Here is a 24,240-nt window from a genome sequence, read left to right on the forward strand (position 1 = left end):
GGCATTGGGTTAGAGTGAGGGCGAATGGTTGTGCCTGGCTGTGGGGGAGGGGAGTGGGATTAGGCTAGACTGGGGAGCTGGGGGTGCCTGGCTTTCAGGGAGGGTTGGGTAGCTATAGCGTTATAGAGTTGAGTTATAGCCAGGTAGCTGGGAGTGCCTGGTTCTGGAGTAGTAGTAGGAGGAGGAGGAGGGCATTGGGTTAGAAAAGGGAGGCTGGGGGTGCCTGACTTTGGAGGAGAAGGAGGGCATTGAGCCCCATATTATCTATCTATCTAATATATAATACGTGGCTCTTTGCACTCTGTCCACAGCTATTTTGGCTCTTAGGCTGCATCTACACTATGAGAGAAATTCGAATTTAAGGCAGTTATCCCAATATTACCACATGACTGTCTTCACTGTAAATACCATTAGCTTGATTTAGGGTGCACTAATCTTGAGATTACAAAATCGCAGTTACCTTACCAGTGTAGAGTCACGCTCGAATTCAGAAGTTCGATTGAAGGAAAGTATGGAAGTGCCATGTCTTAAAATCAAATTTATTAGCCTCCAGAGGTGTCCCATTTGTAATCCACAATGCCTTGCACTGCTCTGCTCTCCAGTAACAGGACGACTGTGAATTTCCAAGCGGGAGCAGCGAGCCTTTGGCTGTGGGCTCATATTAGTATGAGAGACTGAGAAACGTCTTTCTTTCTGTGCAATTAGTGCTGGGACCGCATCTGCCCATTCAAATAGCCCCTGCAGGGAGTTTGTGGTTCTGTCTGTACACTTGTCTTTTTTTTTTTTCCGCACTGCCTGGCACCAGCCCATGCCCCACTGTACCATGTGTCAACAAGGCTGTGGAGGGGGTCGTGCTTACATAACATGCCAAGAAACTTCTTAGCGGTTTATATTTGTGTGTGAACCTCTTTCCCTCCCCACAAGCGCCACACAGTCTGGGTCTTTCCCATGCTCAGTCACATCAGGTGGGTAGCCCCCAGCCCAACCCAACCCAATAAAAGGATGTACCTGCCATTTGGCCCATGCTGCCGGTCGTGCGTTTAGGGCTTCAAGAGTGGGAGAGATATTTGCGGCTTTGCTGCTGCTGTGGGGAACTCTCCCTCAGTGGTTAAGATACTGGGGGCTTTGCTGCTGCCATGGGGAAGGAGCACTTCAACTGGCTCCCCACAGAGCCCCTGCCCACCCATAATGGGCTTGTTGCTTCCAGGAAAAAGCCTCCCCAGGCAGCTAAGAAATTCAGGGTTTTGCGGCTGCTGTGGGGAAGGACCACCTCAACTGCCCTGCACTGAACCCCCCATGCCTATAGCAGGGCTTGCTGACGCCGGGGTGAACTCTCCCCCAGCAGCTAAGATACACGGGGGCCAGGGAAAAGCCCATAATGGGGTTTGCTGCCATAGGGGGTTGGGGGGGAAGTCTCCTGAGCTGGGGGCTGATTCCCCATGAAGGGACCATGTCAGCTGGGCCCTCAGCGCTTGCTTCTTCTTTCCTACACTTTTCTATCCTCTCTCTTCTCTTTTTAAAAAACAGCTCTGTTTTCAGGGATCACGTGCAATGATGGGAGGTGGGACACTCAGGCCGTGTCTACACGTGCACGCTGCTTCGAAGTAGCGGCGCCAACTTCGAAATAGCTCCCGTCACGGCTACACGTGTTGGGCTCTATTTTGAAGTTGAAATCGACGTTAGGTGGCGAGACGTCAAAGTCGCTAACCCCATGAGGGGATGGGAATAGCGCCCTACTTCGAAGTTGAACGTCGAAGTAGGGCACGTGTAGACGATCCGCGTCCCGCAACATCGAAATAGCGGGGTCTGCCATGGCGGCCATCAGCTGAGGGGTTGAGAGACGCTCTCTCTCTAGCCCCTGCGGGGCTCTATGGTCACTGTGTGCAGCAGCCCTTAGCCCAGGGCTTCTGGCTGCTGCTCCTGCAGCTGGGGATCCATGCTGCATGCACAGGGTCTGCAACCAGTTGTTGGCTCTGTGGATCTTGTGTTGTTTAGTGCAACTGTGTCTGGGAGGGGCCCTTTAAGGGAGCGGCTTGCTGTTGAGTCCGCCCTGTGACCCTGTCTGCAGCTGTTCCTGGCACCCTTATTTCGATGTGTGCTACTTTGGCGTGTAGACGTTCCCTTGCAGCGCCTATTTCGATGTGGTGCTGCCCAACGTCGAAGTTGAACGTCAACGTTGCCAGCCCTGGAGGACGTGTAGACGTTATTCATCGAAATAGACTATTTCGATGTAGCGTGCACATGTAGACGTAGCCTCAGTGGACAGCCAGTTGAGAGCACAGTCATTGCACGGAAGCCTTATTGTGCACCAGAAAGCCAAAGACTCTCCCCAGTACCAACATAATGAAAGAGGAAACCAAAACTACTTTCTCCCTGCACATTTTTGTCCTCTTTCTTCTCACTTTAAAAACCAGTCCAGGCCCCTGTATTATTTACAGGGATCACATGCATGCAATGATGGGAAGTGGGACAAAGGGGTGGCCAGCTGAGAAGAGTCATTGCACTCATGTTAGCATTGTAATGTATGTGGGGGAGACCAAAAATGCTTTTTTCCCAGACTTTTCTATCTATTTCTTCTACCTTTGAGGGTCCCTGCATTATTTCTGGCGATCAGCCTATTTTCAGGGCTCAGGAGGGGATTGAGGAAAATGCAATGTGGGAAGATGATGTCAAGACCAGAGAGCACACCCAGAATGCTAAGGGGATGAGGGAACGGTGGGATAACTTCCCACAATCACAACTGCAACAGTCGATGTTAGCCAATCTGTGTGTGGCAATAATGATTTGAATTTGTGAGAAGCATGTGGGAAGTGAGGATGGTCAAATTCGAACTTACAAATTCCAGAATTAGAAAAGCAATATAAATAAATTTGAATTTATCTCGTAGTGTAGATGCAGCCTTAGTCTCTAACTGGTTGGCCATCCCTGCACTATGTACACTTCATTAAATGCAAAAGGAAACCACAACATAGGTTTTCAGACAGCAATTAATAACATTATTGGAAGATGTTTAATTTAAAAATAATGATAGATTGTAACTTTGCAATTTATTTAAAACTTATTTTCTGGTGTCACTTTTATTGATCTTTTTTTTCACAGACCTCCTGCAAAACCCTCATAGAGTTTAGCTTAAGAACCACTGGTCTAGACCAATAATTTCAGGCATATAAATGAGGGCCCACTGTGGAGCTCAAAGTGCACACCCTTTTCTTTGGACAGTCTAAGAAATTATCAGAAGCAACCAGGGCAAACTACCCTATACTATCTGTCCAGAAAAGAATGTTTGGGCAGTTTATTGACTGCATCATCTCAGAAGACAATACAAATGACTAGTGGACTATAAATGTCATTGCGTGTAGATATAGCATTACCATCCAGTCTGAATTTGTTTGCTTCAGCATCCAGCCATTTGCTTGTTATACATTTTTTCTGCTAGATTGAAGAGTCCATTATTAAATATATGTTCCCCGTGCAGATACTTATCGACTGTGATCAAGTAACTCCTTAACCTTCTCTTTTTTAAGATAAATAGGTTAAGCTCTTTGAGTGTCTCACTATTAATCATTCTCATAGCTCTTCTCAGAATCCTGTCCAATTTATCAGCATCCTTTTTGAACTGTGGATGCCAAACCTGGAAAAAGTATTCCAGGAGAGATCACACCAGTGCCAATACAGGCATAATATAATCTCGTAATTCCAATTTCATAACCCCCTCTTTATACAAACAAGACTCACATCACACTGAACATAAGAACATAAGAACATAAGAATGGCCATACTGGGTCAGACCAAAGGTCCATCCAGCCCAGTATCCAGTCTGCCGACAGTGGCCAATGCCAGGTGCCCCAGAGAAGGAGAACAGAAGACAATGATCAAGTGATTTATCTCCTGCCATCCATCTCCTGCCCTTGTACTGAAGGCTAGGGCACCATACTTTACCCCTGGCTAATAGCCATTTATGGACCTAACCTGCAAAAATTTATCAAGCTCTTTTTTAAACCCTAATAGAGTCCTGGCCTTCACAGCCTCCTCCGGCAAGGAGTTCCACAGGTTGACTGTGCGCTGTGTGAAGAAAAATTTCCTTTTATTAGTTTTGAACCGACTACCCATCAATTTCATTTGGTGTCCCCTAGTTCTTGTATTATGGGAAAAGGTAAATAATTTTTCTATATTCACTTTCTCCACACCATTCATGATTTTATATACCTCTATCATATCGCCCCTCAAGCGCCTCTTTTCCAGACTGAAAAGTCCCAGTCTCTCTAGCCTCTCCCCATATGGGACCCGTTCCAAACCCCTAATCATCTTAGTTGCCCTTTTCTGAACCTTTTCTAATGCCAATACATCTTTTTTGAGGTGAGGAGACCACATCTGCATGCAGTACTCAAGATGTGGGCGTACCATAGTTTTATATAGGGGAAGTATGATATCTTTTGTCTTATTATCTATCCCTTTTTTAATAACTCCTAACATCCTATTTGCTTTACTAACTGCCGCTGCACACTGAGTGGATGTCTTCAGAGAACTATCCACTGTAACTCCAAGATCCCTTTCCTGATCTGTCGTAGCTAAATTTGACCCCATCATGTTGTACGTGTAATTTGGGTTATTTTTTCCAATGTGCATTACCTTACACTTCCCCACATTAAATTTCATTTGCCATTTTGCTGCCCAATCACTCAGTTTGCTGAGATCTTTTTGTAGTTCTTCACAATCCCTTTTGGTTTTGACTGTCCTGAACAACTTGGTGTCATCTGCAAACTTTGCCACCTCACTGCTTACCTCATTTTCTAGATCATTGATGAACAAGTTGAACAGGGTCGGTCCCAGGACTGACCCCTGGGGAACACCACTAGTTACCCCCCTCCATTGTGAAAATTTACCATTTATTCCAACCCTTTGTTTTCTGTCTTTTAACCAATTCCCGATCCATGAAAGGATCTTTTCTCCTATCCCATGACCGCCTAATTTACATAAAAGCCTTTGGTGTGGGACTGAGAGTTCCTGTTCTGCTGATGATCCACTACAAACCCCAAATCTTTTCCTGAGCCATTGCATCCCAGGACAGAGCCTACCACCTTGTAAAAACAGCCTACTTTCTTTTTAAACTGATGTATACATTTACATTTGGCTGGCTTAAAACACATATTGTTTGCTTGCATCCACTTGATCAAGTGATAAACTGCTCTGAATTATTTATTCCTCCTCTTTACTGTTTACCACTTCACCAATTTATGTGTCATCTACAAACTTTATAAGTGATAATTTTGTGTTTTTCTTCCAAATCATTAAAGAAAACATTACATAGCGTATTGTCTTGCGCTCCCCAAAACTTTATGAAAATTGGCTTATGAATGTGAACATGCTTTATGCAAAATGGGTCACATAACCTATCATTCAAGGGCCTGTGATCCTCTGAATGTGTATGTTCTATTGTTGCACACATTATTTTTATGATATGGAGATATACCTATCTCACAGAGCTGGAAGGGACCTTCAGAGGTCATTGAGTTCAGTCCCCTGCACTCACAGCAGGACCTATCAATCACCATCCCTGGCAGATGTTTTTTAAATGTGTTTGCCCCAGATGCCTAAATAATCCCCTCAAGGACTGAGCTCACAACCCTGAGTTTAGGAGGCCAATGCTCAAACCCTGAGCTGTCGCTCCCTTCCTTTTTCTCGTATGGGAAGTTAGAAATATTAATTGGGAATCTATTTTATTAGTCTGGGCATTCTAGGAACTTAATGGCTTTAAGATCAAGTCAGAAACCTGTGAATGGTTTTTGTTTTTCCTGTAAGTTCAAACTGTAGTTGGTCCTGCCAAGAGGTGACCTTGCCATCTAATGCTGAATCTCATTTTGGATCTGGTATTTTTCCAGGGAAGGTGAGAAAAATTTGAACTGAGTGCAAAGAATTCCTGCCTTGGGCAAAAGAGATACAAAGGGGGGAACCAAACAAAAGGAGGTCTGCCAGATGCCAGTAGATCCCCACTTCCCACCCACAATGCCTGCTGGAAACATCTAACACTGAACACAGAGAGGGCCTGGGCCTGGGCCCGGGCCCGGGCCCCAGCTAGGAGGCTGCCTAGCTTGTAAAAGAGAGGAGTAGAACAACTGTTAGGGTGAGAATTTTCACGCAACAAGTTTCTCAGGCTATGTCTACACTTGCCCCCAGCTTTGAAAGGGGGCATGGTAATCAGGGTGATGGGAGATTACGAACGAAGGGCTGCGATGAATGTGCAGCACTTCTTCAGGCAAATTCTCCCCTGTGGCAACTTCGAAGTGTCAAACTTTGAAGTGCTGGCCTGTGTGTAGCCGCGGGCACTTGGAAGTGTCCGTGCTATTTCAAAGTGCCTTTACTCCCCACAGTTTTGAGGAGTAAAGGGACTTCAAAGTAGCGCAGGCCCGCAGCTACACGCATGCCGGCACCTTGAAGTTCGACTCTTCGAAGTTGCCATGAGGGAGAATTTGCCTAATAAGTGCTGCACATTCATCGCAGCCCTTCGTTAGTAATCTCCCATCACCCTGGTTACCATGCCCGCTTTCGAAGTTGGGGGAAGTGTAGACACAGTCTCTGTGTATTAGGATTAGCTAGCGTGTTTTGTTTATTTTGTGTTAGTAGAGGAGTGGCTCATCAGTTAAAGACTAAGAGCCAAAACAGCTGTGCATACTGCAGGTGAGATTGGCTCCCATTCTATGATATAATACATTGTCAATTATTTTTTGAGGCCCACAGCTGAAAAGCTGGTGAGTAGAGGAGGGAGAGAGCTCCTAACATAACTGGCCGAATAGGCTGCTTCAGTGGAAGGCATCCGCTATCAATTTAGCAGTTGTTTCCAGACTGGTGATAGGCATCAGGATACCGATTAGCATGGGGGTGGGGAGAGTGAATCTCAGAGCTGAGGTGCAGCAGGTGCTCTTACTAACTTAAGGGCAGGTGCAAACCTCAGCTGTGTGACACACACCAACACCTAGCTCAGAACACACAGAAATCTCCTGCCTTGGTTCTGTGTGGTTGTTTTGGATTCACTTGTGCCAGAGAAGGAGTAGCAGCCATTTTATATTCAACATGAAACTACCGTGGTTTTCCTACTGTGGCAGGTGCCAAGCTGGCAGCACTGAGACTGCCGTTTTCTGCTCAGCCAAAAAGCAAGTGCATGATGGGCAAAGCAGTAAAGTGCCCTTTCCTCATATAAGGGCAGAGCAGTCTCTAAATGCCTTCAGCACTTGGTTTCTCTGCTGGAGTTTCCAACTAAGGTGCAAATCTGTTGTCATCTGTCTTTTTTTTTTTTTCCGAAGATGTGATCTGTGTGCTAGCAACTAGCTGAAGACCAGAAAAGCTTAATTCATCCAGACCACCACATAATCTCTGGAGGAATCGGTGTTCGGTACTACGTTAGTGTCCTGCCAAAGTGAACCGCTTCACTAAAGAGAAGGCTGTGATTTTTGGCAGGCAGATGTATTACTGGAACAGGTAATGTACAGAGATCTAACACTCTTCACACATCCTGAAAGTAATCATTCCCCTCTTCATTCTCCAGGAATTTACAGATATTCTTTATGCTGGATACTTGCCTTAGTTATTTTTGGAATTGTCACTGGGCCTGCCTTTATCCAGAAATGGCTGCTGCTTCTGTTGGTATGTGTGAAAATGAGTATTTTGTGAACAGGGAGTTCAAGGGATCAACCTGCTACTTAGCAGCATCACAATTACATGCTTAAATGACATGTGTTCCAAAATGTTACAAAACAGAAATATCTGTTTCCCTTTGTTATAAATTAAATTTAGGGAAGCTATATTGTTGACGACAAGAATAGCATAAATAAACTAACTACAGACAAAACACTTTAATGGGTGTGGTTATTTTGTTATTCTTGTAAACAAAAACTTCAAAACCTTATTAGATGGAAAAACAAAATTAGAATCATCTGTCGGCTTTCACAGTAATTCATTTAATTTTCTGTTTTCTGTGTTTGACTTGGGTAGCCTGATTGTCAGAAGGGAGAAAAAAGCATCAATTGCTTTTCTTTGAAGATGTTACAGGAAGCTTGGGAAACTTTAATGTCAAAGATTTGAAAGTTTATAGGAGGGGAATGTATTTTACAAAGTCTGTGTACATTCCAAATCATGAAATGACTTTCACTAGTACTGTGGTGACCAGTAATGTTCCATCTGTTTTAGAAAAAAAAAAAAAAAAAAGGAAGTTAAAGGCCACAGAAAAGGATATGTAATATGGTTGTGTAACAATGTCAGAAAGTAAGCTTCTGCCATCCCTGATACAGCCGCACTATAGTAACCTTGTCTCTCAGTTTTGCCACTACAGCCTAGTTCTTCCGAGGAATGGTACTGCATCACGTAATTAAAGAAAAAAAAAATCCCAGGTTATTGCTACACTCAGAGAAACAGGCATAGATAGAAGGAAGCAGTGGGATCATTCTGTAAGGCCTTGCTCCTGTAAAGCACGTAAGGGGTTTAACTTGGAGCTGGCAGATCTGTCACATATCTCTGCTGTCTGTATGGAGACTCTGAGCCTCCATTCTCTTTCTTGGGACTCAGAGGCTTCTCTTTGTTAACATGGCCCGGACGGAGTTGCACTTCCAAGCCTTCTCTTCTTCATGATAGCGCCTCAGGGTTCCCCGAAAAGAAAGATCAAAAGCATGAGGTGACTGTCTAAAAGCCAGTACAAAGTGATGCTGTGTTTATAGCCAGGCAGACTCCCCACTTATGTCAGGAGGTGTGGAGTGCAATGATGGTGCATTTAGCGCACCTGGTATCATGAACTCTCCTCTCACATTCCCAGCAGCCCTTAACAAATCCCAATTACTGACCCTATGGAGGCACTCCACAGAATTCAAGGACATGTGTGATGATGTGAGGAGGTAACACATGACGCTCCTGTCTATGGACAGCAGGTAAGCCATGTCCAAAGGACTCCCTGTGGACATATCTCCTTGGGCAATGTCATATGGACTAGATAACTTCTTAAGGCCCCTTCCAGCCCTTCACTTCTGATTCTGTTTCTTTCCAATGTGCTGTGGGCACTCACTGTTCTTTAGGGAGGTACTCACCAGTAGTAAACCAAAGGTCACAGTTGTTTTATTTCTTTCAGAAAGCTGATAGCCCTTTTTGTGTCTCAAATGACCTGACTGGTAGATTGTGCAATTTTAAGCCAATGAAAGCTGAAATAAAATACATTGTTTGCTTGTTTCAATCCATAAATACTGTAGATACTATGCATAATGTAAGCAACATTCTGAAATAGGTTTCAGTTATTGCATTGGATTTGTAGTAAAAGGATTAAAGCTGTGTTGGTGTTTATTTTAAAAACTGGCTTTCAGATATGTTTTATTTTAAATAACCTAGCCATTTAATTTAGCATGTGGGAAATGGTGTGTCAAATTTTGGCAGTAAGTTCCCATCTCTGAAGTTAGTATCTATTTTAAATAATAGCTTTTATTGGCCAACCTGACATTACATTGTATAGGCTTTCAGAACATTTAATGGCTATCTTTTAGTAATACAGGCCTCATTTTTAAAGGTTCTTAGAAGAATGTTTGCAATATATTGTACAGGGATTTTATCTTTAAGATTGGGGTTGTGTGGCAAAATTCTATACAAGGCTCCTTATTCTTTATTGTGAGCTATTAAAAAAAACATCTAAAATGCTGAGAAATTTGACTTCAGAAAGTTCCATAGCAGGCACTATTCATAACATTTTTATTGTTGTCACTAACAACTTTAGTTATGTAGCATGGTAAAATGGTAACAATTTGAATGAAAGTACCAAAGACTATTCTTAATAATAAAATCCACAGGCGTATTTCCAATAAAATTAAAGGGAACTAATAATTTCTGAATGGGAAGAAGGGAACTTTTCTTTAAGCACTTTTACGTTCAAATAATGAATCATATACAATACTCTTGTTGCTGTTTTCTGTTATTTGTACTGTTGTAGAGACTAAAGGTTGCGCCTGGGGATCGCGGCCCATTCTGCTAGGAACTAAGAAAAGCAAAGCATGTTATTAAACGCCATATTTGGATGATATCTGTGATTTTTGAAGTCCGTTTTTTTTGTACTTTGTGCAGAAAGGATGAAATATCGGCTGAAGAGCATGATATAAAAATATCTACAAATTGGGCATATAGGCAAATGGATGAGAGGCAAAAAGATGAATCATGTAGAAATTTGTATCCTCCATTTCCAGTAGGCAGACAGTGGGATGGACAGCCACTAAGGGCCCAAGAGCAAGCTGTGGGTGGGGTGCCTGAGTCCACACACCACCAGAAGGGGGGTGGCACCTAAGGAAGAAGGGGGCAGGGCTGAGGGTGGTCAGCCCGTAGCAAGACCCAGACTGCAGTGCAGCCTCTCCCACCCTGCCCTTAGTGCCGTGCAGAGCAGCACTTTGGTGGCAGTTCAAAGGGGCCTGTGACTCTGGCTGCAATCGCTACCAGATTAGCAGCAGTGGCGGCTGTGAAATCTGGGCCCCTTTGTATCATCAGACCCTGGGACATGTGCCTCCTTTGGTCCACACCCCCTGCAGCAGGCCTGTGAACAGATGTTTGATTATTATTAACATGGTGTTAAGCTATCTGGATTTTAAACGACATATCAGGATATACCGAAGGTGTTTTGATGAGAGATGTGGGTGGAGAATGAGGATCGACTTGTCCAAAACAAGCAAATGGAACTAGTTTCTCAGTGAAAAACCTCACATAGCCTGAAGTCTTTGGCATCTTTACACGGCAAACCTTTACTGCTTAAGAACAAGCTGTTCTTCTATAGTTTTTCCAGGATCTCACATAAACATACATAGAGCAGGTTATGAGCAGACAGATTTGCTGAGGCCAATGCAGAGAAAATCCTGCACCCCATACCATTCAGATTACTGTTTATTGCTCTTACTGGAAAAGATTTCCTCTCCTCTACTGGAGGGATAGCAGAGGTGTGGTTAGATGGAGTCAGGAGAAATAGAAAGTGAAACAATGTGTTCTTTTGAGGGGTGGGGTTGCAGCAGGGAGCTAGAGACATAAAGGGTAACAAGAAAATATTCTGCAAATACATTAGAAACGAGACAAAGACCAAGGACAGGATAGGGCAATTAGCCAACAAAGAAGGTAAAACAGAGGTGCTTAATGACGTTTTCGTTTGTTTTCACCACGAAGATTGGTGGCGGTTGGATGCCTAACGTAGTGGAGGACAATGAAAAAGGTGTAGGTTCAGAAGCTAAAATAGGACACAAACAAATTAAAATTACTAAGACAAGTTAGATGCCTTCACGTCACCAGGAAGGAGTGCTGCAGAAAGGGATCTAGGCGTCATAGTGGACCACAAGCTAAATAGGAGTCAACAGTGTGATGCTGTTGCAAAAAAAGCAAACATGCTTCTGCGATGCATTAACAGGAGTTTGGTGAGCAAAACACGAGAAGTCATTCCCCTGCTCTGCTCTGCGCTGGTTAGGCCTCAGTTGGAGTGTTGTGTCCAGTTCTGGGCACCGCATTTCAAGAAAGACATGGTGACGCTGGAGACAGTCCAGAGAAGAGCACCAAGAATGATTAAAGGTCTAGAGAACATGAGCTGTGAGGGAAGACTGAAAGAACTGGGCTTGTTTAGTTTAGAAAAAAAGCAGACTGAGAGAGGATGTGATAGTGGTTTCTAAATATTTAAAGGTGTGTTACAAAGAGGAAGGAGAAAATTTGTTCTTCTTGGCCTCTAAGGATTGGACAAGAACCAGTGGGCTTAAACTGCAGCAACAGGGAGTTAGGCTGAACAGTAAGAGAAACGTCCTGTCAGGGTGATTAAACACTGGAATAAATTACCTAGGGAGGTTATGAAATTTCCATCGCTGGGGATATTTAAGAGCAGGCTAGATAAACACCTATCAGGGATGGTCTAGAGAGTCTAGACAGAGCTTGGTCCTGCTGTGAGGGCAGGGGCCTGGACCTGATGACCGCTCAAGGTTCCTTTAAATTCTAGTGGTCTATGATTGTGCTTGGCACATGCAAAAACAGTCCCTAAAAGTTTAGACTCTGACCCTGTCCCAGTGAAGTCTATAGAATTTTGTCTTTGATGCCAATGGGAGCTTGAGCAGACGGTAAGTCCGTAAACGCTTGTATGTCCTTCATTCATAACATACCAGTATCGTGCAAGGATGTACAGCGTGGACTTGATCTCAGATGGACAAGGGTCAGATGAATCAGTAGGTGGTGCAAGGCAAAACAAACATATAGGGAACAAGACAGTAGGTGACAGAGAATCGAAGAACATACATATACTAGCAAAACTAACAGCTAACTTCTCCTCTAACGTAGTGAGGTGGTACAGGTTTTAAGTCATCAAAGAATCTGGCCCTGTGTGTCATATTTGTCTACCAGGAAAAAATGCTAAGAAGATACAGACTTCAGGACCAAAGATCTGGACATGTGTGGGAAAAACAGGAACCCAAAGAAAGGATTTATTTTTTAGCCCATTGTAAAAACAACAGAAGTCCACCTTTGGGCAAAGTGTGACTCCCTCCACTCTCTGCCATGAATGCAAATCTGATTTAAAAGCAGGCAAATATTTGCCAGTTGCAGGGCTGCACAGACAGACATCTGTTGGCCATTCGAGGTCTCCACGTCAATAAACCCAGCTCACAGCTGGATTAATTGTAAGAAAAGCAAACGTTTCTTCTCTAGTTACAGGTCTGTTGAACCAGTGGGGCATCCAGGAAGGGTGAGGAAGGCTCTCATGAAAAAGGGTGGTTGGCCTGACCCCCTCTTTTGCTGAGTGAAAAGCTTGGAACAGTGCAGAGCCCTGAGCTGAGGCCTTTTACTGGTTTCGTAATGTCAGAAGGTTCCCACATTTTAACAAAGGACCGAGTCAAAGAGTAGGTGTGGGGCGGGGCTGCTCAGTGCCCCCAGGAGAGGTGAGGCCTGGAGCGGAAGGGGTGGGGCCTGGGCAGCTGGCCCTCAGTGATGCCTGGCCTGCGGTGTGCTGCTCCACCCCAGTCCTCAGCGCTGGCTGGGGTGCACTCCACAGTGCTCCAGTGTGATTAAACGGGCCCGGTGCTCCATGCCCTTTTGTATCTCCGGGCCCTGGAGCAGTTGCCCCCGTTGCCTCCTCCCTCCCATCAGTGGGCCTATTCAAGAAGTTTTCCCTCTAGATCATGTCCTGTCGCTATGCCCATTGTCCCACAAAGAACATCTGCAGGGAGAGATAGGAATGTCATAACTCAGCTCCAACAGATCCCCCATATGCTCTGCAAAACCATGAACAACAGGGCAAATTCTGCCTTCTCCTTCACGCATGGGCACAGTGTGTTCTCTGGCCATGGAAACAGCATCTTTCTGCTGTGAAAAGGCCTGGGAAGAGCTGGGGAGGTGATGCAGGAATTTATAGACTCTGGGCAGCGAGTAAATCTGCTCAGTGAGGTCTCCCTCTGTAGCCACACACAGGCTAGTGAGGGGCGGCAGCAACGTGGGATTTTTGGCATGGAAGCTCATGCTTTGCCAACAGAGACCCCTCCAGTCTGTGAACAACACAGAATGGCAAAATTGCCAGTCCCTGGCCTGGGAGCAGACTGTTTCCCTCTCCTTAGGCCAGTGGCTATCCCCAGTATCCAGCTAGGTTATTTAGACTGGGGGAAAGCTTGTATCTAGCTAAGGGCACGTAGCCACCACAGCTTGTACATTTGTCCCTAGGTGGTTCCTGTACCTCTGAGTTCAGTGACTACATTTCCCATTGCAGGGAAGGGAGTAGACAGTGGGGAAAGAGGGGGAAAGAAAGAATGCGAGCTCTGTGAAAGAGTGAGGGGTGATAAACTTTTTTTACCTTTGCTGTTATCAAGCTTCCAGAGTTTTCCTCAAAGAGGTTCAGGTATTTGGGAGAGAGATCAGAGGGTTTAATGCAAAGGCATATATGTAATATAATCTCATGCCAATGTTTTTGTTGCTTTTTCCTTTGTGTTAACCTGAAAACATCTATAAAGACACTGACAGCTACATATTCTGGTCAAGACTGTGATTAGAAGCAAGAAGGGTGTTCTTACTCAGAAAATTCTGAGTATTTATACAAATATAAATCCTGCTCAGCCTGTTTCTTGTCTGCCTCTTCCTTTTGTGCCCAGAAATGTTCAACATTATAAAGCTGGAATTCAGTACCCAGAATTGCAGGGAAATGTTCTAAGTGACATAATGTGACTTTACTCAGCCACACAAAACAGAGCTGAGGTGTAAGTGTGAGCTTTGACAAGCATGGGACCAATGAGGGATGATACCCCAGGAAATATACAAGCCCACAGATGTTCTCCCTTTAGGCTTTCAATAAAAGGGGTAGCATGAAGAAATTACACTATTGAACCGCCAGGCTACAGGAAATTCAAACTGCTCACTGTCTGGGGGCCAGCCCCTTGGGAAATTGAAACTGTAAGGTGACCTGCAGAGCTTTTCCAATTTGCTGTAAGTGCTTTTCTTTTTTCCATTTTGTATGTGGATTAATGTAGCAGTAGCTGCACCATAGTTGCAGTTTAAATAATAGATTGGTCTTACCATAGCTTTGAGAAATCTCTGATTTCCTGCGCATTACAGTGGAGAGGGAGACTTTATGTGCCCCACTTCCTCCATAAAGCTGTCAAAAGACTGGCTTTCTGCTCGAGCGTAAATTGATCCTCTGTGTTTCTTTTGGAGACTTTAAATAAAAGTCAGTGATTTATTCTTCTTTGGAATTAGCTTATTTCTATTTGCTTAGTACCTCCTACCATCTTAGGGATGGCCCTGAGCATGCATTCAGGGTGCGTTTCTGCAGGGCTGAGCACCTACTGAGAGCACATGTTCAGGTCCAGCTATGGCTATTTGACTTGAGAATAGCTCTGTAGCACGGGTAGAGAAGAGGGCCAGCTGCTTACTCATTCTGCCAGCCCAGAAAAACCCAGCTCTCAGCAACAAGAGTCACACGTCCCACTGACCAGCAAGGCCCCCAGCTGTCCTGATGTTTACCTATATCCTGATCACATTTCTGTGTCTGTGGGCAGAATATGAACAAACCCCTCTGTGCCTGGGTTGATGGAAATCCTCTTTAGTCAAGCAAAGCAGGGATTGCTGCAAGAGGTCATTTATTCACCACCAAGGATCACGGTGAATAAACTGTACATACGTTTCCAATCTGGTCAACCATGAAACTCACCTAGCTGTAAGAATTTAGGTTGAGCAAATCTGTCTGGTACCCCGCACATGTGATTGTATGCTGCCCCTTCAGTCAAAGAATTGGGACTGTAATGCAGGCTACCCATTAGGGACCCATTTGATAACGTACTTAGGTCTCAGTTCACTAAAGCAGGTGCTTAACTGGGATGTTCAGGAAACTTAGGCTTGAGAATCAGGATAAGGAACAAGACAGAGGATACGTTCTCCCTAATGAGAAAATATCATAAAGTTCTCTCACAAGCCCACTTTGCAACATCAGGAATCATAGAGGAGGTAATCCACTGAGGTATATTTTGGGGCTTCTGAGAGTTGATCCTTGTGCTACACAGGAAATGACCTTTCTCCTCTGTTGTATCTCGAGCAGCAGTTATGAGCTGTGGAAAGGTAAACTGAGAAGACGATAGTCCAGAGGGAAAAATAAAACCTGCTATTTGCATTTCCTTGCGGGAATACTGTGGAATGGAACAAAAACCTGTAAGTAATCATTCCCTGCCTAGTAGAGCATTTGCCCCCTATGCTAGTTTTGAAATGATGCACATTATTTCCCATTTCACGTACTGATGGGGGAGGGAAGCTATGAATAGATGCTGCTGATTGGGGACTGCATTTGGAGCAGGAAGCAGCAGCATCTCAGTACATATCAGAAATTATTTGAACTCTATGTATAGTACTGTTCTGTGTTAACAGATTGGATAGTAAAGGACTGATCCTGCAGCCTCAACACAGAGTTAAGTCCCACTGATGATATGGATATGTTGTGTATATAAAAATGACAGGACTGCATGCAAATTGAGTGGCCATTTACCTGCACTCTTTCACTCAAATATCACAATTTTCAGGAAACAGCAGGTCTATTATTAGCCCAGAGAAACTAGCTAAGAGAGGTATATTTTTAAGAACTGCACTCTGTCCCTTTATGTAAGGCATTAAGTGATACCTGAATAACTTGAAAAACCTTTCAAATAATAACACTGTAAAAGTCCAATGCTGTTCCAGTACAAGGAAATACAAAGAGTCCTTCTTTTAGAGTGCTTATTAACTAATAGAGGAGGGCTACGTAAGGATCACCCTACGTGACTTACACTTTGTTGTCCACTTGCCTTGTACTGCTGTCCAGTAGTGTCAGCCACATACAGGCTTCCTAAGGCAGCACTGTTCCCTTAGGCTATGTCTACACAAGAAGCCTCTGTTGACAGAAGTCACTGTCAGAAGAGATTTCCCAGCAAAACTTCTGTTGACGGATTGTGTCTACACATAAAAGTGGATCGAACGAGCAATCTGCCCTGTCGACAGCCAGACTGCCCACCCCTCTCTTGACAGAACAGCTGACTGGCAGCTCGGCAGGTGAACCGGAAGCCCTGTCTGTTGACAGAAGGGGCCCGGAGTGTCTACACAGCTATTTTGTCAACAGAACACTGTCAAGAGAGGTGTTATACCTGAACAGGGAGAGGGGTAACACTATCGGCAGATGTGCTGGGTTTTATCGACAAACTGTCAACAAAGTACATTTTGAGTGAAGACACTCTGGTTTTTCCCAACAAAAGCCAGTTTTGCTCAGAAAAGCCTCTCATTTAGACTTGGCCTTAGTGAATAAATACAATGTAGGGCTGTTTGAACTGCTTTTGTAGAGACCTGTTAGTGTTTCAGACCACTGTTATTTCAAGTATTTAACTGTGACAAAGTGTACCATGTGTATCTGAGATTATAAAATTCTACTCATGTCAATATCATTGTCATCATCACTTTGCGTTGTGATCCTGTTAGCTCTCACCAGTTAAGCAGGGTGCAGCCAGGATGGGATGCTGATAAGGAACATTCACATGCTGCAAGCAATGTTGTTGACTGAGTAGGTGGAACTGAGTGGGCTCAGAACAAACATGACAGCAGGGTGCGAGGAGCAGAACATGCTGCTAGAGGTGCTCTCTTTCAAATGAGACATAAAATTCTGGTCCTGAATGCTTGTGTAACTGCTGTCAGGCAGACTTGAACCTGGGACCTCTGGAATTTAGCACCTGTGTCTCCACCATTTGAGCTAAAAGCCAGGTGACTGTCAGTGGTCCTTATGCTTTCTCCCTGGAAGTCATCTAAATGCCACTATGTGAGACAGTGAATCACACCCAGCAAGTGAGTGGGTTACACTTGCAGTTGCTCTAATGAGACATAACTTAGTTCCTGAACACTTCAAGTAATTCTCTCTTGCTAAATATTAATACGGATGACATCACTGTAGCATTTAAGAACCTATCACAGATGTCACAGACATTTTTGTGTGAGCATTAAGTGTGACTGGCTGACTGGATTCCAGCTTGGGCCTGTTCAGCCAACCATGTAAATGCTCCATGAGGTTGCAGTTGTCCATGGAATTTTTCTTTGTCTTCTATGTAGATTGTTACTCTGCACTGTTGACCAGTTCCTGCATTTCACTCTGATGGTGGATGAAGCAATACTTTATAGTTCTATATTTGGAGCCAGTGAACTAAATCAATGAGTTATTATCATTGCTACAGGTAAAGAGGGGGATGGGAATAGAAATGGTGAGCAGATCCCGTTAAAACAGGTGGAATACTAGAAAAAGTCTGATTTGTGCCTATTGTCATCCGATGTAAGGCATGTGCTTCTTCTGGAAATCCATAGTAATGTTCATGTCATTGTTACTGATTGCTGTAATTTTTCAAAAGTGAAACCAACTTTGTGACATGTCCTAAACTGACCAACCAGTCACGACAGCCTCGCTACTGAAAGAAGCGAGATGGCCCCCCAAATTATCTAAGACTGGAACACATAAATGGCATCAGTCTACTGAAGGCGGAGATCACAACCACAGCTACTGTGGTTCTCTGCTTTTCTGCTTCTCCAATACTCAGCCAGACCACATCCCAGGGGCTTAGTTTTCCTGAAGAGCTTACATTCCATGTGAGCTCCCTCATTTTCCATACTCAACACTTTCCTTCTGCTACATTCCAGCTGTTGACACTCATTTGCCATCCACAGCTGGTCTCTTTAATCCCACTTTTCAGAACACTTGGTGACATAAGAATGGCTGTGTGCTCTTTGTGCTCTCACTTCGGGGGACCCAGCATTGTCTTGTCTACCTTATTCTACCCCTCAGCTCTGCAGTTATGTGGAATAAGGCACCAGAGCTACAAGATGATCCCTAAAATTGCTTCCAAAGGTGATGTGTGTGTGTTCTGCTAGCATGTTGCTTTCCCTGAGGGCAGCTTCAGAAATCCAAAGGGGAGCTTCATTCCTGCTGTGTCTAACTGCAAAATCCAGTGCTGTCCTTCAGAAGAAAACACCTAGCTTGCTCTAGCACCTGTGTGCCATGTTTCACTGATTTTCATCACACTGGGGGAGCGTTCACACAAGGCGCTCCTGACATTTCAGGTCCTTGGAGCCTTTGCCCAGCTGCTCCTGCACACAGCTGTCTAGTGAGTGACCCTGGGAATATTTCTGCTGAGGGTTTTCTGAGCCATTAGTTTGAGCAGAGGTTGGATAGGGCATTGCTGATAGAAGAAAGCTTTCTGGAAAAAAATGAGTGAAGAGGGCAATACAAGTGCAACTAATGCACCATCCCACAGGAATACTCACAGGAGGGGTTCACTCCCTATCATGATCCTCTTCAGCCTTCTCCGGACCAGCACTCCATTTGCAGACAGGGCTTGACTCCTCTGTGGAACAGGCTGCAGGCATCCAAGAGGTCACTGGGGAGGAGCCCTTGTCGGGCTTCTGCATTCTCTAGCCATGGTGGCTGCACCTGAGCCTCACCACTAGCAGTATGGTTTTCTTCAAGTAGCACTACCAGGGATGGCCTCCGCTTGGTGCAGCTGCCACCTGGACCTTCCTCCCCACCTCACTCCCCATACAGTTCTGCAGAAAAGTGTATCCAGACTGAGCCTGTAGTGGCATTTTCCAGGGAACCTCTGTAAGACGAGTTCTGTAAAGCCTTGCTGGTCTAAAAGCCAGCCCGACAGGCAGCTGACAGCTCCATGCTGCTAGCCAGCAGCAGCTGTAACCACCTTGTGCTCTGTTGTACTTCACCTGCTGTGATGGCCATGGGATGTCCCATTTCAAGGAGATCTGATAGACAGAAGCCTCATGGACCCTGTTTGGCTCCCACTATACATAAACTAAATGGACATTCCAGGAAGTTTCTCCCTAACAGTGTGGATTTCTTGTAGTTGCCATATCATTCCTGTTGCTGAACTCCTAGCTTTGTCTTCATCTGGGTTTGGTCTTTGCCTCCTGACCTGGATTCTGAAACCTGACTCTGTCTCTGACACTTAGTCTTGATCCTGGCCTGGAACCTGACTACAAATTCCTGCCCTGCGCCTAATCCAAGGTTTGAGCCGGCTCTAGCTCTTGGTCCTGACTGACCTTGTTAGGCTCCTGACAGCTAGAAGCAGCTCCCATGGTCCCATCCACTCAGCAGCCAACATGCTCAACCCATCCTCCCCGTTCTGATGCTGGACTTGGAAAATTGTCGACAGTGTTCAGAGCAGAGGCAGATCTAGGCAAGGAGAGACCTTTCTACATGTGAATCTGGGGGAGGACAGTCCTACCTCTACTCACCCCATCTTGGAAGGAAAGGTCCTGGGAAGAGTTCTCTATTCCAGATCTGCTATTACTGTTTAGATGGGCCCTGAAAGTTGTTAAATTTGTCTCGCTGGAAAAATGCTGGAGAGGACGCAGGGTGCCAGACTTTTAAGCACCCCCATCCTCTCTGCACTCATTCACAAACATGGCTGTGAAATACGTGACAGCGTGCGTGTAACTGTGGCTGTTATACCATCTGTGGTAGAACACTCCGTATAGGAAACCCAACCCCTCCTAGGTGTCAATCTCCTCCCTCTTAGGAATGCTCATGGCTGTTTCCCAGCTCTTTTTTCATTCTCTGTGACCGTTCTTTGCCTAAGCTTCCAGTTCCTCGCAATCCAGTCTCCTTCCCTCAATGACAGGCTTTGGCTTCCTGTGACAACCCTTCAGTCCACAACAGAATTAGGTGGTTATTGAGAACATTAGGCAAATGCCTTGACCTCCTTTCCTGCTAGGATTGCCAGGTGTCCTGTTCACAACTGGAACGCCCAGTCAAAAAGGGACCGTGGTGGGTCAGGCCAGCACCACCGACTGGGCCATTAAAAGTCTGGTTGGCAGTGCTGTGGGACTAAGACAAGCCAGTTCCTGTCTGTCCTGTCTCTGCTCTGTGCCCTGGAAGCAGCTAGCAGCAGGGCCAGCTCCTTGGCTGGTGGGCCCCAGGCTGTCATGCACTGTCCCCCCCACCAAGCGTTGGTTCCACACTCATAGTGGCTGGAGACCACAGCCAAGGAGAGCTGAGGAGGCAGCGCATGGACACGAGAGCAGCGTGCAGAGCCTCCCTCCTCTCCCCCATCTCACCAAGGAGCTGGATATGCCAGCCACTTCTGGGGCTCCGCACGGCGCTAGGATAGGCAAGGAGACTGCCTTAGTCCCTCTGAGCTGCTGGCCAGGAGCTGACAGAGGTAAACACAGGCCCCAACTCTGACTCCCAGCCTCCTGACTCCCCCATGAACTCCCCCGAAACTTGGAGCACCCTCTTGAATCCCAAACCCCTCATCCCCGAGCCCACACTCCCAACCCAGAGCCCACACCTCCTCTCGCACTTTAACCTCCTTCCTTGACCAGAAGCCCCCTCCTACACTCTGAATCCATCAGCCCAGCCCCCTCTGCATCCCAAACCCCTTCTCTCCAGCCTGACCCCAGAACCTGCCCAGCCAGCCAGAGCCCTCTCTCTGCTTTCTGCTCCCCAAACCGCTACCCCAGACCAGCGAAAGTGAATGAGGGTGTGGCAAAGTGAGCCACAGAAGGAGCAGGGGATGTAGTGAGCTGGAGGGAGGGCAGAGCCCTGGTAAGGAGCATGGCCTTAGAGAAGCATCAGGACTAGGATGTTCAGTTTGGTGTGATTAGAAAGTTGGCGATCTCGTTCCTGCCATCTTCCAACAAGAAGTTCTTGACCACGGCTGTCAACCAGTGTTCCGTCTCATTTTTCCCACACATATGCAGAAAGAATTTTGTCATGTGCGTGCACATGGAGGTGCCGTATGGCTGGATTTGTCCTGGATTCGCTGCAGTGCTGTTCCGTGCCGGCCTGATGCTAGGGGTGCTTGCCTAGAAGAAAATGGACTGTTCTGTCTGGGTGAGAGGGGTGAAGCAGCGACCCGGAGTGCATGAGAATTTAGGCGTTTTGTTCATAAGTGATGACAAGCAGAAGTGGGACATCAGCCGGTGGATCGGTACAGTGGTGTGGGCACTATACGGATCCATGGTGGTGAAGCGGGAGATGAGTTCTCAGGCAAAGCTCTCAGTTTACAGGTCACTCTGTGTCCCCGTCCTCCCCTGTGGTTGTGAACTTTGGGTGACGACTGAAAGGGTGAGATCACAAGCGGCAGACGTGGTGGCTCTCTGCAGGCTGGCTGGGTTTACTCTCCAAAATGGGATGAGATGCTCGGCTAATGGGGACGAATAGAGCATATGCTCCTCTAGAACAAGAGGAGCCAGTTGGGGTGGTTTGGGCACCTGATAAGTGCCCCCAGGAGGCAGTGGGGCCAACAGCTGCCACATGCCCGAGGGCAAGGTGGGAGGGGGACCAGCTCTGTGCCCCGGAAGGAGCGTGGACAAAGGCACAAGGGGTATGGCATTTGGCCATCGGCACAGTGGTTGCCTCCCGCATTGCTGCACACAGCGTCACTGCCATGGCAATTCAAAGGGTCCTGGAGCTCCAGCTGCCACAACTGCCAAAGGAGTGGCCAGAGCTCCAAGCCCCTTTGAAATGCTGGGCTCATACACCCCGTATCGGTGGGAGGCTTCCACTGAAACTATACTGGGTAGCGGTCCTGAGGCCGACTCAGGACACACTGAAGGGATTGTATCTCCCGACTGGCCTGGGAACACTGGGGAATCCCCCAGAAAAAAGCTGGAACTTGTTTCAAAGGAAGAGGTCTGGTCCTCTCTAGTCTCCATGCTGCCACCATGACCCTCACCAGGAAAAGCTGCATAAAGGAAAAAGAAAGCGTCACTTCTATTTTCAGCTTTAATGTGTTTTGCGTGTGTTACTGACGTGTTTTAACAGCTTCAAGTTCAACTATGTTGTAACCATTAAAGAAAAGGGAAGTGTGATCACCGTTGTGGCTACTGGTGGCATAGTTTGCAAACCATTCTATTTTCCCTGGATTCAGTTTGTACCCTGGGAAAACACGAGGAACAGATGATTTACTACCTGAACTTTACAAGCCGTTCAAACTGGAATAGGTGCCCTATGTGCTGCAAATGTTAGAGAGATTAAGCATAGATCAACTCCCTCCAGAATTATTAAAAACAACCCTAGTGACATAAACAAATTTATTAGGGCGTCAGCTTTTGTGAGAACCATCTCACTTCCACAGATGCTTGCAAAGAAGGAAAGGCAGGGATGCAGAGATGGGAGTGGCACTTCAGTGCTAAATCCATTCCAGGTCTCACTCATAACAAGAAAATAAACCAGCAGTCTTGTAGCATTTTGAAGATTAACAAAATAATTTATTAGGTGATTATCTTTTGTGGGACAGACCCACTTCTTCAGATCTGGAGTCTTTGAAGTGCTACATGACTGCTGGTTTGTTTTGTTAGAATACAGACTAACACAGCTCCCTCTCTGTTACTACTCATAACAAGAAGTAATTTCCCCTTAAGTTACTCTCACCTTCTCATCACTGTTGGAGGTGAGCCACATTTGCCCTAATTAATTAGTCTTTAAGGTGCCACTGGACTCCATGTTGCTTTTGCTGAAACAGGCTAACATGGTTACCTTGCTGAAACCTGATGATACTAGTTGTGAAGTCAGGGCAGAAGCCTGAGGAAAGATGGTTTTTACAAGCACTTTTCATTGTTCAACACAGCTCTTAAGATCACTGCCAAAAAGCTGACTTGGGGATTAGAGAGGCTTACTTCCAGAATCTTTTGATCTTTGTTCCAAGGATACTTATCAGTATTAGTAACCACTTGAAAAACTGTGGAAGGCTTTGTTTTCCCGTCCCTCTGGAGAGAGAAAGAATCTCTGAAGTAGCTCCTGGAGATGACTACAGCTATCGTGGAGAAAATCAGGCAAGTTTGTTTGGCATTCAGATGTATGTGTGTTTTTAACATTAGTCTACTGGCAAAATGGGAGGACTAATGAGAATTTTCTCTACACTGCAGATGTTTTGTGGCACCAGGCAAAGGGATCAGTTTCCTCATGCAGGGCTCTTGCTTCTGAGCAAAGTCGTTTTAACACTGAGGCGCCCTGCTCTGATTAGGTCTCACGAATCTCAGTTTCCACCTGCAGACCATTATAGGAAAGATACAAATTCACAGACTGGAAAGCTTAGGGCAGGGGTGGCCAGATTGTGGGAACTGCAGGGAGGGGCTGCTGCTTCCATGCCATGACAAAAGGCAATAGCAAAAGCAGTATCTCTCCCTACAGCTCCCAGGTGTCTGCCCTGACTCTCCCCAGGGCCACAGCTTGCTGGCTCCAGCAGCTGCTATGCAGGGAGGGGACCCACATGCCCCGAGACCCCCATAGGCCTGGGAATTGGAGGTGCATGGAGTGCTTCAGCACCTCCAGGTTTTGCACTCCAAGCCCAGGGTCTGGCTCCCACTGCCAAGCCATGGGTCCTGGCCTTTGGACCACCCCCCCGGGGTTCCACCAGCCCCACTGGCTTTGGCAACCCTTGGAATCTCACTGCCTGCTAGCCCCATGGCCACTGCAGCCCATTGTCCCCAGAGTCCAGGCCACTAGTCCTACAGATGCCACTGCTGTTTGGGGTCCCATGGCTGGCCCAGGGCTCCATGGTTACCTTTAGCTGTGGCATGCTTGCCAACTCTCCTGGAATGGGCAGATTAGATGCCATTTATGACAATGGCATCTGGTCCATCTGATCCTGGAGAGTTGACAACCCAAGATGTGAGCCCAGCTTGGGGTGGTGGGCAGTGTTCCCTGTAAAATGAGTGCCCAGGAGTGATTTAGGTGTCATTTAGCTGATTAGCAGAGCACTCACAGGCACCCCCCAGCCA

The sequence above is a fragment of the Carettochelys insculpta genome, chromosome 5 (genome assembly GCF_033958435.1).
Source record: "Carettochelys insculpta isolate YL-2023 chromosome 5, ASM3395843v1, whole genome shotgun sequence".
In the NCBI taxonomy this organism is placed as follows: domain Eukaryota; kingdom Metazoa; phylum Chordata; order Testudines; family Carettochelyidae; genus Carettochelys; species Carettochelys insculpta.